Source organism: Apodemus sylvaticus, chromosome 3 (genome assembly GCF_947179515.1).
Source record: "Apodemus sylvaticus chromosome 3, mApoSyl1.1, whole genome shotgun sequence".
NCBI lineage: Eukaryota > Metazoa > Chordata > Mammalia > Rodentia > Muridae > Apodemus > Apodemus sylvaticus.
Genome location: NC_067474.1, coordinates 95,860,282 through 95,876,929, shown reverse-complemented (window position 1 = coordinate 95,876,929; position 16,648 = coordinate 95,860,282). Strand labels below are relative to the sequence as shown.

General features: G+C 43.4%; 1 pseudogene; it reads right to left on the bottom strand.

The window, feature by feature from the left end:
* Positions 1 to 1,966: 1,966 nt before the first annotated feature.
* On the bottom strand, positions 1,967 to 7,042 carry LOC127680277 (pyruvate dehydrogenase E1 component subunit alpha, somatic form, mitochondrial-like; annotated as a pseudogene).
* Positions 7,043 to 16,648: the final 9,606 nt, after the last annotated feature.

The following is a 16,648-nucleotide window of genomic DNA, read 5'->3' as shown; positions in this document are numbered from 1 at the left end:
TTGTACAATCCTCTCTAATCTTCCCAACATGTTTACTATGAGCTTTTTTCCCCCATTACAATGAAGAAACCAATTTATAAGGCTAAGTAGTTTCCCTAAGACCCCCTGTAACAAAGTGGCAAATCTAGTGTTCTAGCTCTTCATATCAGACAGTGATTTAGGATGTGCTCCCTTTCTCTGTGCAATGGTAGACTTTGAATCTGAAGGGTTTCTCACAAACTCTTTTGTTTTAAATATCAGTTCTCTGGCACGTGTTCTGTCTTGAAGGCCTTAGGAGGTGAGATCTAGCCAATGGAAGAAGTTGCTTAGAGAGAGCCTAGCCCTATTCTTGGCCAACTCCCTGCTTCCTGAAAGCCCACTGCAAACCCCTGGTGCCACCAGGCCATCCCCTTCATCAGAGTGAAATCCCCAACACTGTGGGTCAAAGCGATCCTTTCCTCCTGTAGGGTTTTTTTTTTTTTTTTTTAGCTGAATCAGACAAGTTTAATTCATTTCCTTTTCACATCACATTTATATTTCTGTTGATATATCATTACATCTACTTTGTTACTTTTGAAGCATTTTATGGTTACACATTACTATACATTAAAACAAAATTGGAATCATTATAGGTGGTACAGAGAACTCCCCCCCCCCATGGCCTGGGAACCCACAGAGAGCTTGTAGACTGGTTACAGCTACAAGGAAAGGATGCAAACACAATAGAAAAGGTCAATTTCTAAATCCAAGTATTCCTATGATATTGTTGAAGAGACGCTTATCTATACATTGAATCTTTCAGATTGTTGAAGAGGATTATACACTTTCTGATATTCTCAATGATATCACTAAGGAAGACCTAAGGTGCCTCAGGCTACGGTAAGAGAGCCTCCAAACAGTTTAACTAATAGAAGCTTTTTTTCATGTGAATACTTTTTTTAAAAAAAAATGCTGGTAGCTTCCCCCTATCTTTGAAATTTCTCTTTCCTATGTCATAGCAAACACAGCTCATTTTCTCAGGGTCAAGGTGGCAAGGAGGAAGTGATAGACCGTTCTTTCCACTCTTGTTTAAAATGCCCACACCTCTGCACAGAGCCACCAGCGTTCCTATAGTATCAAGCCAGAAAAAAGGCAGGTTTTAAGTTAGAGAGATTACACTTAAAGAGCAGGTAGCTGGCTTCAAGTTTACTTTTCTTATGCAAATTATTGTTTTGCTGGGGTGGTGTCCTCTGTAGGCTCTGGCATGAAGTCTCCCAGCACAGAAGACAAATGCAGGACTCTTCACAATGAGCCAAGCTGGGGAGAATGAACAAAATACCCTACACCTGCTCAGGTTAAAGCTTTTGTTAGTGTACACACAAACCCCTCGTCTACGCAGAAAGACGCTTCCTTGTTCATTTAATTCAAGCACGTGTGATCTTAGAGCATCCTTGTTTATAAACAGGATTGTAAGTAATGTCAACCCGGACCTAGTATTTAAAAAGTCAGCATACCTAATAACAATTGCTGGAAAGATGAAAGCATACATATTTTATAAACTAGTGTAATTACTTAAATGTGAAGGTTTAAAAAGTGTGCCTTGCAATGGGAGTACAATTTCGTGTTTGTTAAATGTCTAAACGGAGAAGATTAAACTATTTTACCTTTGAAGTGACTGAAGTACCCTTATTTTAAAGCACACGATTTTCTATAGCCTTTGATCAGAGACATGATGAGGGTCAGTGCCAAACTGAGCCCAGCCTCCGCAATTCATGGCGGCCTCTACACTTCTACCTCTGCTTTGTATCAATCCCAGCATGCCTCCATGAGGGTGGTCACACCAGATCACACCACCAAATAGCAGAATCGTTCCTTTTAGTAACTGACCCCAGGATATGATGGAGGGAGGTTATAAACTCTGTATCACCCATCTCAAATCCTACACAAATCCAATACACTCTTATTCACATGAATACATCGAACACAATAATGTACAATCTGCATGTGCCTTTACTCTTCCCTTAATTTACATGTTTTCAAGACTTTTGTTGTCTGGTTATTTCCTGCCAAAGTTGAGAGCACAAAGAGTTCCTTACAAGGGATGAGGAACACCCATCCATCTAACCGGCTCCCATTAACTGACTGACTTAAACTTGATCCACTGGTTGGTCCCACGCACTTCAAAGGGGAGGCTCACTGCTGTAGATTGATAGCCTAGCTCCCCCAGCGGGCGGCTCTGGATCAGCCTTGGCAAACTGGGCAGCATCCTCGATTTCTTTCCTCACTTCTACATCAATCTCCTTTAATTCTTCAACACTTGCAAGATTGCTGTTCACCATTGAGAAGCATATTAGGGTCCCTCTTACTTCCTACTTCCTGGATTTCTTCTCGTGTGCGATAACTGACTCCCAGGTCGCTCATGCTATGTCCGTGGTAGCGGTAAGTCTGCAGCCCCATCAGGAAGGGCCCCTTAGCAGGCCGGCAATAGGCAAACTTTGTTGCCTCTTGGACACACAAGATATCCATTCCATCCACCCTCAGTCCAGGGATAAAATCTCCTCTTTTGTAGTAGTCTGGGCTGGCTGCTGCTCTCTCAACCGATGTCCCCATGCCATAGTGGTTAGTCTCACAGACGAAAATACAAGGTAATTTCCACAATGCTGCCATATTGTAAGCTTCGAATACCTGACCCTGATTAGCAGCACCATCGCCATATAATGTCAAACAGACCTCATCTTTTCCAATGTACTTGCAGGCCAGGGCAATTCCTGCTCCCAGGGGCACCTGAGCTCCAACGATGCGGTTGCCCCACATGTGCATCGACCCGCCTTTCCCTTTAGCACAACCTCCTCTTCGTCCTGTTAGTTCCGCAAGTATTGCTCGGACAGGCAGGCCCTGAGTAAAGGTGAATCCATGCGCTCGCTAGGCAGTGGTGAGATGGTCTGTGGGGTTTATGCCAGCCTCCAGGCCCACACAGCAGGCTTCCTGGCCATCACACAAGTGACAGAAACCACGAATAATTTTCTGCTTATACAGCTGATCCGCCTTCAGCTCCATCCGGTGCACAGTCTGCATCATCCTGTAGTACTGGAGCCCATCCTCTCTGGTGAGCACTGCGGTGACTGGAGGGCCCTCTTCTAACCGATGAAGGTCACATTTCTTAATCTCAAATGTAGCATCATTTGCAAAATTACGGGAAGCTACCAGCACTCTGCTCGCAGTTTCAGAAGTTCACTTCCTTATCATCGCGGCAGGAAGCATGGCAGCTGTCCAGGCAGACCTGACCCTGGAGAAGGAGCTGAGAGCTCTGCATCTTGATGGAGGGCTCCCTCCAAAGCACAGGCTTGTTGCAGCCATTTTGGAGATTCACTGCCAAGTTTAAAAGATGGGGTCAAAGGTCACTGAGTAGTCATGCAGACAGGGAGGATTCTGACAGATAAGAAAGCTCAGAAGACCTTCGAGTGCCATCAGTGTGTCGTTTGCATGCCTGAGGGATAGTTGCAGATAATTGCCCAGAGCCCTTCATTGCAGCAAAGAACTCCCAGGTTCCCATGTTAAGACCTGGGAACAGACACGCCTCTCCTGATCTGCAGTCTGTAGACAACTTTGCTCCTGTGTGACTGGGTCATTCATCTGGGAAGTCCTTCATCTTGAGCTCATTTTCATCCGGCACAGTCGGTCTGTCGGTCGTCCTCACAGGCGAGACACAGCATGGTTTCCGTCATCATACAACTTGCAGCTATGGGGAGAGATGTACTAGAGTCACCCCCATTCTGATGCTCCCCTTCAGCAGGGTTCCCTCCTCTCACACTCACCCTTGGCTCCAACCTGCACCCCTACTCTGTACACTTGAGCCTGGCTCTATGTCTATATTTGTGTTCTACTGACATAATGTTAAATACAGTTTTTGGCTTTTGTGTTTTTTTCCCCCTGATTGCCCCGCTGGCTTTTTCTTTGGCAAGTACAGGAGAGTGCGAGGGATGGATTATTGCATGGAGAGTATGGGCTTTTTGTTTCGTTTGTTTCCAGACAGGGTTTCTCTGTATAGATCTGGCTGTCCTAAAACTCACTCTATAGTCCAGGCTGGCCTCGAACTCAGAGATCCACCTGCCTCTGACTTCCGGATGCTAGGATCAAAGCTGTGTGCCACCACCAACCAAAAAGGGGATGAGTTTTAAAGAAATAAATTATCACTGGACTTGATGGGGAAAAAATAAGGTCACCTATTATTTCTGGTTATTTGGGGGAGGGCAAAAGAGCTAATTGGAGGTGGGGACTGCAAAAAAGTTGTGCAGCGAAAGAGAACCAGCATCTCTCCAGTGTTCTTTGCCTTTATTTACAAAGACAAGACATTCTCTTTGGAGACAGTGAACTAGGATTAGGGAGGATAGCTATCGTGCCCGGGCTGGAGAACAGCAGCTGTGGAGAACGCAAGGTCAGAGGTCACACAGTGTAACTTTCAGGGGTGTTTTGATCTCAGCGATGTCAGAACGTACCTAGGGTAGAGAATGATCCTGTAGGAAGGAGATGGTTTTTTGGTTGGTTTGATTGTTTGCTCTCTCTCTCTCTCTCTCTCTCTCTCTCTCTCTCTCTCTCCCTCTCCCTCTCCCTCTCCCTCTCCCTCTCCCTCTCCCTCTCCCTCTCCTTCTTTCTGTCCTTCTCCCTCCCCCCAATGGTGTGCCACAAACTAAAGAAACCTCTCTAAGGGGGGAGTTTTGGGGTTTGATGTGTGAAGTACCTTGTGAGTCTCTCACAAGGAAGGAAGAAGCAATGGTGCTCAGTCCGGAAGCTGGGTGGTGGTGCCGGACAGCTTCTCAGTTATCTTGTTTGGTCCTAAAACTGGAGGCAGGGTTGGGCTATCCGTGAGTTGAGGGGATCTGTTTTGTTGTCTGCAGAGTCAGAACTGGGGCCTGCTGCTTCTGTTCCCACCAGCCCTGAACCTTGCAGGGATCTTGCTTGCTATCTGGGTAAGTCATGGAATGCTGGGACTCCTGGCTTGGATGAAAGCATTTCCATTTCCACACAAGTTATCCTTTCCACTAGTAGAAAGCAGATCACCCAGCAAAACACAAACATTTGTTTCCATGATCTCAGTCAGGAATTTAGGTTTCTTTGCAGCAGGCATGCATGCCAGTACACATTTATTATATATCACTAAGCAACTGGGAGTTAGACAGACTCCCTGGCAGGCAGGCAGACAGAGAGCAGGGCCATGACTAGGGAATAAAAGTGGCAAATTTCCAAGATGGCCAGCTTCTTCCTCACTCCCCTGACTTGAGACAAAAGCAGGGCCTTTCAAAACAAAACAAAACAAAACAAAACAAAACAAAACAAAACAAAACAAAACAAAAAACTTGTGGGCTACTGTCTCCCATCACCACCACCACCAACAAAACAAAAACAAAAAGTAAAAAAAACAAAAATCCTTCCTCCCTTACGTTTCAGGGGTCTGGCCACAGGAACAATAAAACTAGTTCCTAAGTGGTAATGCTTTGTCCTTTTAAAAACTTATTCTAGTGGCTCTAACTGGTCTGTATCTCCATGTAACTGTAAACATCTCTCTGTAGAATTAGCTCTGGTTATCAAGAAGCTGTCCGCTAATGCAGATAATACCTTCTTGGAATCAAAGAGTATTCTGGAGTCCTCTCCAAAGGTGATCATAGGACTTTAACTTTTTACAGTGCTTGGAGTTTTTGTTTGACTCTGGCAGGCATGACCAGACTGTGACTTCTCTCTGATCTCCAAGTTCAAAGATTCTTATAAACGAAGAATGTGAAATGTATTAAACATATGTAAACAAAACCAGAAATTACTCTCCTTAGGACTTGGTTTTTGGAGGCTGGCACCTCTCTGGAAGAGATAACAGTTGCTTCTCTAGGCCCCAAATCTGGGTGCCAAACCATGTAAAGATGCTGTATTGGGGCCAAAATGACTGCCACTCCTCCCCCTCTCCACTCCTCCAGGCTTGGAGACCGGGAAGGACGTGTTGTGGATTTGTTAGCTCTTTCTTGTTTATTTTCAGTGGGATTCCCTGACAGCCTTCCTTCATTTCTTTCTCGGCTATTCCATGTTTGTGGCTGCATTTTCCCCTTAGGAGCCCCTCCACTTGGCCCTTCAACGGTGATTCCCTGGACAACATGGGGAGAAAAGGATGTGTAAACTTTGCCATGTTGATGGCTTCAGTGGCTGAGTCATGGAGAGAGGAAACCCTAATACTGTCCTTCAGGCTAAGCACATATACCAGCCTCATTAGTAATGGCAGGGTTTGAGGTGGAAACTATTCTCCATCATGGATAAGGTAGATAAAATCTTTTCTACTGACCTCTCTGCATGTGGCCCTCAGTTGAGAGTTTAGATGTTTATGCTTTGCTGAAGAAGGGGACACTCAGATTTTCCGGGACACCACTTCTTTGTTTTGTAGTGATCTGTTCCCTTACTGCACAGAGTTAAATCTGTTTAGAGTTCTCTTAGCCACTCTGCATTGCTTCCCAGTTTGTCTTTAACAAGACAAAAGGAAGAGACTCATTTTAGAGACCCCTCGGAAGTGAAGACATCTAATGATCAGTATTAAGGGTCTGTTCTCCTTATGTGTTCTGAGCCTTTTAGTTGGTCCAGGAAAGCCAGTGCCAGAGATCATGTTATTGGATGTATTTCTCAGTTCCACAGCCAGAAAGATGGTCTGCAGGTTCGGGCAGAAGCCACCGTCCCCTTGGCCGGTCACACTGTTCTCCTGGACCACAGCTCTTCTTTTCTCTGGACTTTCATGCTTGGTGACCGTTAAGCTTTGGTGTCACTTTAATTGGATCTGAACTCAACTAAGAAAGGTACTTCTTCGTGGATTTGGGAGAGCATTTCTAGGATGATTTAACTAGGATTTAGGGAAGACCCTCCACCAGAGTGGGGCAGCATCTTCTAGCATCAGCTCAGACACAGACAGGTCTGGGGGAAAATGTTCTGCTGCTGCCTGTCGGCCTCTGCTTCTCACTGCTGTTCCTGTTGTAGGAGCTGCCATCCTGTGACACCAGGCCTCAGCTTCCTCAGCCTTCTGGCCCGGCTTATCCCTCTGCTGTGGCTTAGCACCCATTGTCCAACCTCCCTTTATTAACCCCTCCTCACCCCTCCCAGGCCTCTAGAAACCACTATTCTACATTCGAATTGACTTAGCAGAGCTTTCATTCCTGAGAGAGAGACCAGAAAGCATTTGCCTATTGGTGTCTGGATTATTTCATTTAACATGTTCTTCGGTTCTATTAATTTTGCTGTAAATGACAGGCTTTCATTCTCCTTTATGGCTAAACCAGTCTCCCAACCCCACCTATTTTAAAAAGTCATTTATTAATGGTCCATTTGTTTAACTTCATCTTGTAGCTACTATTATAAAGATTCTCATAAATTCTCCAATTTCTTCGAACGCTTTCTTCCGACAATCAGCATTTCCAATACTTCTCACCTCTCCGACTTCTATGCACTTTTCTTAGAAACACAAATGTTTTCTTCCAAGACAGTAAGTTCTAGAAGATGTAGGTATGGGTCTCACAGCGCCCTAGGTTAGGAATGGAAGTAAATATTTGCAGGTTGTGAAAAGAACTAAAACAAAGTTGCTTTGTACAGATGGAGAAATGTCACGGATGCGTTAAATTCTTGCTGGAAGGGGATGGACATGCATATGCACACGCAAACATGCTTCCATACTGAGCGGGGAAGTGGGGATTTCTGGCAAGCCCACATCTTGTTTTCTGTGTGTTTTCTGACTCACTTAGACAGTGCACAGACGCTGTTTTGTAATGAAAAGTATCCATCCAGACTCTATGAAGCACAGTCAGTCCTGGGTGCCCTGAATTCCTTTTATTAAATAAAACTGGGTAAGATGGAGAAGACAGTGGACACCTCTCTTCCCAGTGTTCGGCTGGTGTGGTATTTATTTATTTCTAAAGATAGGTTCCCTTTTACTGAACAGCAAAACAACTTGAAGAGGTGGAAGCCCCTCAGTGAAACCCTGTATACTGTGATGGGGCCCCTGAGCCAAGTTCACATCCTCCATTGTTGGTGAACCATCTTTGGTATCATCTGGTAATTCCTTTTCCAGTAATGACCTCAGTGGCTTTATCACATGTTGACATCAACTTATAGTTGTCGGCCGAATTGTGGTATCGCCTCCATCAGAAATGAAGTTTGAGGTTTGTGACTTGAAAACTATCTGTTGGACTCGTAGTTAGTTCACTCTGTTCAGGGATGAGTAGACGGAGCAGGTGAAATTTGTTTTTCCTCATATTTGTCAAATGCACAATTGTTAGTAATTTTGGGGGGAAATATTTTCATCTCTATTGCAGGGACAACATTTGCTGTTCTATAACTTGTCGCTACCTGAAACCAGGATGTATCTCCCGCTGTGGCAAAAACAAGATGAGGCCAGTGGAAGCGAGGGCCTAGAAAGGGCCTTTGGGAGGCATGTTAAGGCAGAAGAGACAGCAGATTAAAGGAGAAATGAAAGTGGTGAAGTGGAATACTGGGTCAGAAAGGTTAAGCCCAAAGGGATGTAGGAATATAGGAGAAATCAGAGGGAGAAAGGGACAGGGCGTGCTAACCCAAAGGAATGTGTATAAAGAGTCGTATGGAAGCCCGATACATCACAACTCAAGTTGAAGTTAGTTGACAGACACTAGAAAGCATTAGATGGAAGAGGGAAGAATGTCAGGCGTTAAAGGACAAGGCAGGCAGGGATGGGGACAGGGCATCAGAGAGGAGGCATAGTGGGCGGGTTGACCAACACTAAAGATCTATGGGAAAAACTTTATGGAAACCTACTACTTAGTAAGCTAATTTCAAAATACAAGTAAAAAGAAAAGAGTTTGGATAGAATTACTCAGAATTACTAGCGGGTGGTCATTGTCACTCCCAGGATACGTGGTTATTAAATGAAAATTGAAGTGCCATGCTTGGGTACCTCCCTACAACTTTAGAGGCCCAGAAGCCTCCAGAACAATACGGGATGTCAACATCACCCTTGGTTACCTACTCTAACTCTGTGGTAAGATCCTACTGCTAAAAACCACACGCTTTGTCTGCAGGACATAGAACATGCAACCTCACACTGGCCAGAAAATGTCCTTCCTCCCTGATGGTTAGCCTCCAGTGTCCCAGAAAGTGCTAGGAGTCTGCTGAGGTACAAGCTAAATGAAAGAATCCAGATTCCAAAAGGCAAGTGCTGTATCTCTCTCATGGATGGAAGCTTTAAAATGTCAATTCGAATGTAGCGATCTACGGGTCTCCCAGGCTCCCTGCAAGCTGCCCCACCCCACATGTACAGATGGGCAGCGCTAACTGGACTTAGCAAGTTATAAACAGAAGAACAAGCATGAAGTTGGTTGGGATGGGGCTTGATAGAGGGGACATAGGGAGAGGGGACATGGAATTCATATATGATCATATTTTATTGTCTACATGTATGAAACTCTCAGATTTCTTTTAAATCTGTGAGGCAGTAAACAAAGAACAAGGAAATGTCGGAAACTGAGCAGGGCTCTGGGAAACCCATGAAAATTGTGTTTGCTCTTTCGGGGATTTTTCTGTGGGTGTTTAGAAAACATGTGGGGGGTGGGGGGGGGAGTTCCCTAAAGCGGAAAAACCAAAACTAATAAAAAAAAACCAACCCTAAAACCTTGCTGCACACTTCTCTAACTCTAAAGGGGATGAAACAACATTGGATCCTCGTATTTCTTTACATAAAGGGTGATCGCTGTACTAAGGACATCACTCAGTCTGCAGTACTGACCACAGCTTAAGGCCTTGCTGGCTCCCAGCCCTCCAAATTGGCTGTCCTGCCGAGGGATGATAGCTTGCTCATACCTGCGAGCCTGTTTGTACTGGCTGCTGTTCAGCTATTGTTGATGTGCTATCGTGGCCGGATGTGACTGGCCAGGCAGGTCCATCTCGTTGGCGTGACTCTGGTTGTGTGTTCTGTATCTATCTGTTGTTTTGTTTTCTTTGTGTGTCTCTCTCTCAACTATAGTCCTTTTGGAAATCTGCTCAGATGCCATACTTTGTCTGTCTAGCCTTCCTTCCCACTCATTACAGATGTGGTTATGTCCTTCTGTCTCAGCATTCGGGGACTCCAGCTGTCCTTGCACTGGCAGAGAAGCAGGCTCTGTTCTGAGGGTCATCAGCAGGCCCGAGTCTGGACCGACTGTGTGGGCAGTTCTGTTTTCCTTGGCTGCTGGTTCTCCCCAGGAAGAAATGTCTGGCATCCCACGTGGAAGTTTCCCCTCTTGGTTCTGGTAAGTCAATTATCCTGTGTGCATTTGTCTTCCTCTTCTACAAGAGTGTGTGTTTATTTCACATCAGCTGATAGGCTGTAAAAAGCTGGGATAAAATTTATATAATAGAAAATTAATCGTATAAAGTGTAATGCGGGGTTTTGTTTTGTTTTACAACATTTACAATGATGTATACACACCACTCCTGTTTAGTTTGACACGGCCTTTGCGCACCCCATCGCCAGGACTCCTGGACTCCAAGCATTCATTTTTCATATTCCTCCACCTGCATCTTGCTCCTAAAAACCAACCATCTGCTTTGTCTCTGTGGATTTGCCTGCCCTGGCTGTTTCCCTATAAGTGGATTCAGAAAACACGACTGTCTTAGTTAGGGGTCCCTATCGCTCTGAGAAAATACAATCAAAAGCAACTTGAGAAGAGTTTGTCAGCCCAGGGATGCCAGGGCAAGGATTCAAGGCAGTGACCTGGAGGCATCAGGAATGTGTACGCCATGGGAGTGCGTCTTACTGGCTTGCTGCTCAAGGCTTGCTCACCTACCTTCTCATACCAGAGCCACCTGCCCAGAGGTGGCACTGTCAAGAGAGCTGGGCCATCCCAAGCCAATCATCAATGAAGAAAAGGTACCATAGGCTTGCCCAAAGGCCAATCTGGTGGGGAGGCATTTTCTCAACTGAGGTTCTCCCTTTCTGGAAGACTCTAGCTTGGATCAAGGTGACATAAACTAGCCCGGACAATGATCTCTGAGGGTTGCTTTTTTTTCAGTTCCCTTCAAAATTTGCTTGTGTTATAGTGCCTACTGGTATTAGATTTATTTTCACGGCCGAAAGATGTTCTATTGCACCAACTTATACTATGTATGTGTTCTTCAATTGAGACTCATCTACTGTCATCTTTCTATAGTTGAATTCCTTTATTTCTTTATGATTTGGGAAAGTAGGAAAGGGAAATGCCCATTCAACTGTTGTATTTAACACATAGTTTTAAAATTAATAATAGGAGTACATTGTATTTCTGCTTGACAAGTGAATACATACTTGAGCTTATACAATGCAAAAAAAAAAAAAATTGACCTTGCTCTTTAACAGAGCACAGTCCAAATCAGTAAACAATGGCTTACACTGATATCACTTATTTAAGTTGCATGTGTCTATCTAGTCTTTTAATAACTGGAAATGGTACTTTAAACAATTTGACTATTTATTAATTTGAAATAATCATGTGTATTATTATTATTATTATTTGCAGAAATGAAAAAGAATTGTCTCTAAAACTCACCCATCCAAGTGCTTTAGTCACTCAAGGTTGAGGGACTGTAGGCGAGCAGCTTTCTTAGCCTCCCTCATGTATCTGGATGATGTGTCTGGATGCTGTGTCTGGATGCTGTGTCTGGGTGCTGTATCTGGATGCTGTGTCTGGATACTGTGTCTGGATGCTGTATCTGGATACTGTGTCTGGATGCTGTGTCTGGATGCTGTGTCTGGATGCTGTATCTGGATGCTGTGTCTAGATGCTGTATCTGGATGCTGTATCTGGATGCTGTATCTGGATGCTGTATCTGGATGCTGTATCTGGATTCTGTATCTGGATTCTGTATCTGGATGCTGTATCTGGATGCTGTGTCTGGATGCTGTGTCTGGATGCTGTGTCTAGATGCTGTATCTGGATGCTATATCTGGATGCTGTATCTGGATGCTGTGTCTGGGTGCTGTATCTAGATGCTGTGTCTGGATACTGTGTCTGGATGCTGTATCTGGATGCTGTGTCTGGATGCTGTGTCTGGATGCTGTATCTGGATGCTGTATCTGGATGCTATATCTGGATGCTGTATCTGGATGCTGTGTCTGGATGCTGTGTCTGGATGCTGTGTCTAGATGCTGTATCTGGATGCTGTATCTGGATGCTGTGTCTGGATGCTGTGTCTGGATGCTGTATCTGGATGCTGTGTCTGGATGCTGTATCTGGATGCTGTGTCTGGATGCTGTATCTGGATGCTGTGTCTGGATGCTGTGTCTGGATGCTGTATCTGGATGCTGTATCTGGATGCTGTGTCTGGGTGCTGTATCTGGATGCTGTGTCTGGATACTGTGTCTGGATACTGTATCTGGATGCTGTGTCTGGATGCTGTGTCTGGATGCTGTATCTGGATGCTGTGTCTAGATGCTGTATCTGGATGCTGTATCTGGATGCTGTATCTGGATGCTGTGTCTGGATGCTGTATCTGGATGCTGTTTCTGGATTCTGTATCTGGATGCTGTATCTGGATGTTGTGTCTGGATGCTGTATCTGGATGCTGTATCTGGATTCTGTATCTGGATGCTGTGTCTGGATGCTGTGTCTGGATGCTTTAGCTGGATGCTGTGTCTAGATGCTGTAATAAGAATGGGTGCAAGATGGACCCAGCTTTGCCCATCTCATTGGAGCATTACTTGGGATGATTTTGAAAATTTCATATTTCTTAAGTCCTTTCTAATTCACTAAGACAAAATTGTAGCAAATACAAAATATCATCTACTCTCCTGATTATGACAAATTAGAAGTTTTTAATGGTCCTGTGAGTCCTTATGTACTTATATTTCTAATGCTTTTGTAATTATCATCACTTAGATAGGTACAATGTAATATTGTGCTTTATTTCACTTCCACTGTATTGTAAACATTTAGTTTTATTGCTTTAAAAGCTTTATGATTACTATCTAGAGGCCAAATTACATTTCATTATGTGTATATACCATGATATACTTAATAATCCTCTGAAGGCTGTTTTCAGCTATGTTGAGTAATTGTGATAATTGAATCAGGGCAATTAATACATATTTAGAAGAAATGGCCTTAATTATAAATCATAGGAATCATACGCTTTTATCTCAGACAAACCTAATCTTATTCTCAGTTGACCACTAATTTTGTGGCCGTGGGTTAACTGCTTTAAATTTGTTTTTTAATTATAATACTTGATTGAGACCTCATTTACATATGATAAGATGCACAGGTTTCAAAAGTATAACAATATGTTTTTTCTATGTTATATACCTGTATGACCAAATACTCACCTTCCAAACACAATCAGCATTCCAAGGTCAATCAGTGTAAACTAGTATTGTATTTTTAAATTGGTATGAATGGAGCCATTCAGTATATCCATTTTTGTCTGCCTGCTTTGGTTCAGTGAAATGCTTTTAAATCTTAGTGTATCAGTTTAGAAGCCTGTATTTTGTGTGTCGGTGTAGCATTGTACTGTACAACTAACTCTACTGAAATTGGCTTGCCCTTCCTCCTGATAGTGGGATCTGTTCAGTTTCTATTAGAGCTATAATGAGTAGCACTCCTAGGGCTATTTTTGCACACATCTTTTCTGTGGCTGCATATGTATTCAATTCTCTGGGTTGTATAGCTAGGAGTAGAATTACTATTTATAGAGTAGGTGCAACTGGGGAAGCTAAGGCACGTGGACAATCAACATTGTGAATGAAGTGGAAAATATGCCACTTATCAACTTGGATACATATTTTAATTGCTCTGAACCTTAGGCAGATAATGCATACCTTGCACGGGTGCTTTGAAGAGTAAAATGTATAAAGAGAAGGAACACAAAATGTATAAAGATCATAGGATATAAAGAGCGTAGGATCTGGGAGACAGAAAAGCATTTACTGCACAGAAGCTCTGGTGGTGCAGATGAGAAGACAGCAAGACAGCGATAGAATCTCCAAATGCATTACTGGGCAGACCTGCTCAGTTCTCTGTCATCTTTGAAAGAAAGTCTGAAAATAGCCACAAGAGCCTCCCTTCTATCTTGTGGTTCTCAACAGGATTTTAGATTAACACCTTTGAGATTCTGATTTAACTTTGTAAGGTGGGCCAGGATCTATTTTCTCTGATCTTTCCCATGATATTAACTGGGAGCCACTGCCTAGCAGAAGGGCTAGTGTATAGCTTACCCGACAGATATCACCACTTGCCAGTGTTCCAAGGGGGCGAGTCTGTTGAGTGACCTCTTGAACCTACACTGTGCTGATCATCCCACCTCCGCTGCACCTGAGACTCTGAGGACAATTTGTTTTCTTAGCTCCTCTCTGTCCCTCACGGTTGTCTTCTAAATGTTAGTCTAGTCGCTTACTGAGGTATCTATGCTGCAAACTGCCTGATTTCAGCACACAGAGTCAAGTCGTTCAACTGTCACCTTTTTAGTCTTTTCTCCTTTGTTTTTACCCTTTTCACTTAAAATAAATACAAATATAGCAAACTCCCGCCAGCCTCTGGCAGCCAGTACGGGCATGCTTGGCGAATCTTACCTTCAAGGCGTGGCTAGTACTGGCAGACTGTTGAAAGTTGTGACTTAAGGAGCATCTGGCTTTTCTTTTTCTGTCTCTATTTCTCTCTCTCCAAATTTTATCTTCCCTATTAGTTATCAATGTAAACTATGTAGACCGAGATGGGAAGTTTGAAGAAGCGGACTTATGTATTGATTCAAGACTGCAACAGTCGGTTTTGTGTGTGCGGTTCTCCCTTACACAGGCCCTGTGTTTCTCTGTCCAGGCCTACAAGAAGGACCCCAGTTACCCTGCTTTTAACGTCTGTTGCCCATATGTTAGAGAAGCATGGTCAAACCTGATTGAAAACATTGGGTAAAAAAAGCAAAAGAAAATGGCCACTGGGCATACAGAATTGTTCAATTTTGTTTATAAGGAAAATGCAAATAAATACTTAGTAATGTAAGTAAGCAGTTCAAAAGCTTGGGAACACACTTTCCCAGAGAGGCAGAGGAGTGACACGCTGGCTCCACATTGCTAATGAAAGCATAAAGAGTCGTACTGTACAGATGGAATCGGGAGGCGCCTAGACACTACAGATGTGTTCATCGTTTAAACAATAACCCGCTGCAAGAAGTTTAAAGATTTATCTGAGCAGTGAGAAGACATATGTGCATGAGGTTATTCATTGTGGCGTTATTCACAAATATGAAATATTGGAAATATTCAAACAGCATAAGCCATGGAACGTGGGCTAGCATCATCAATATTCTCAGTATGGAAAGAATCAAAATGAATGATGCTTCGCTGAGTTTATTCTTCTGGTGAGTTTTGACTTTTGGGATCATGATAGAATTTTTATTAGTTCCACAAAAATTAAATCCACAAAGATGTGGAGAAGGCAAGGGCCAAGAGGGACATTTTGATTTGGAGTTGGGTTGCATTTGGAGACACTGGAGTAAATATCAATACCTGTATACCACTATACACACTCTGTATACCCAATCATACTCTATAAGCAGATAGATAAAACATACATGTACATTATATACATGGATGGATCTGCATACAAATATGTGAATGGGTACACACACTTCTTTTTTTTAAAAAAAAATGTATTCACTTTACATCCCAACCACAGCCTACCCTCTCTTCTCTCCTCCCAGTCCCACTCTTACAAATGCCTCCCCCATCTCCTCAGAGAAGGGGAGGTCCCCGTAGCAGGGTACCATGCTACCCTGGGGCATCTAGTCAGAGCAGGACTGAGCACATTCTCTCCCACTGACAGTCCAGTGAGGGGAAGGGGATCCAATGGCAGGCGACAGAGTAAGAGACAGTCTGTCCCCTGCTCCAATTGTCAGGTGACCCACACGAAGAGCAAGCTGCACATCTGCCACAGACACGCAGGGGCCCTGGTCCAGGCTTGCGTGCTCCCTGGGTGATGGCTCAGTCTCTGCCCCCCCCCCCCAGGCCCAGGTTCATGGACTCTGCAGGTCTCCCTGGGGTGTGCTTAACCCCTCTGACTTACTCAATTCTGTCTTCCATAAGACTCCCCAACCTCCACCAGCATCGGGGAAGATAAAACGGAGATGATCCTGGAACATCTTCACTGGAGACAGTGAGGTCACGCTTAGAGAGAATGGCGACCAATATTAGGGCTCTCCAGATACAGAGGATCAGTAGGATGGATGGAAACCTATAAAGTGTGGGGGATACAGGAGTCATTTGTGGTGTTCATGCCAGTTTTCTATAGGAAACTATTTCAAAACAGTTTCTATAGTTTTAAAAAAGAAATAACATTATTCATAGTATTGTTATAAAGGCTAGAGGAAATAATCTTTTTAAAAGGATTAGTACAGAACTCTGTACAGAAGGGATGGTTTAATTGGCAGCCACCATTAACACTGATATTAATAAAAACATGCTAATTGTTTGTTAGTATGTTAATTGATATCAACATAAATATATTAATATATAGACATTAAATTTAATATCTGTTCTACATAATATAGGCCTATGCTGATATCAATAGCATTGATATATTAAACCATAATATGAATATATTAATATCTATCATTGCCACAAATTATTTTTAAAAAACATATTATTTAATTTTTTTATTGTTTGAGACTGTCATACATGCATACAATGTATTTTGATCAAGTC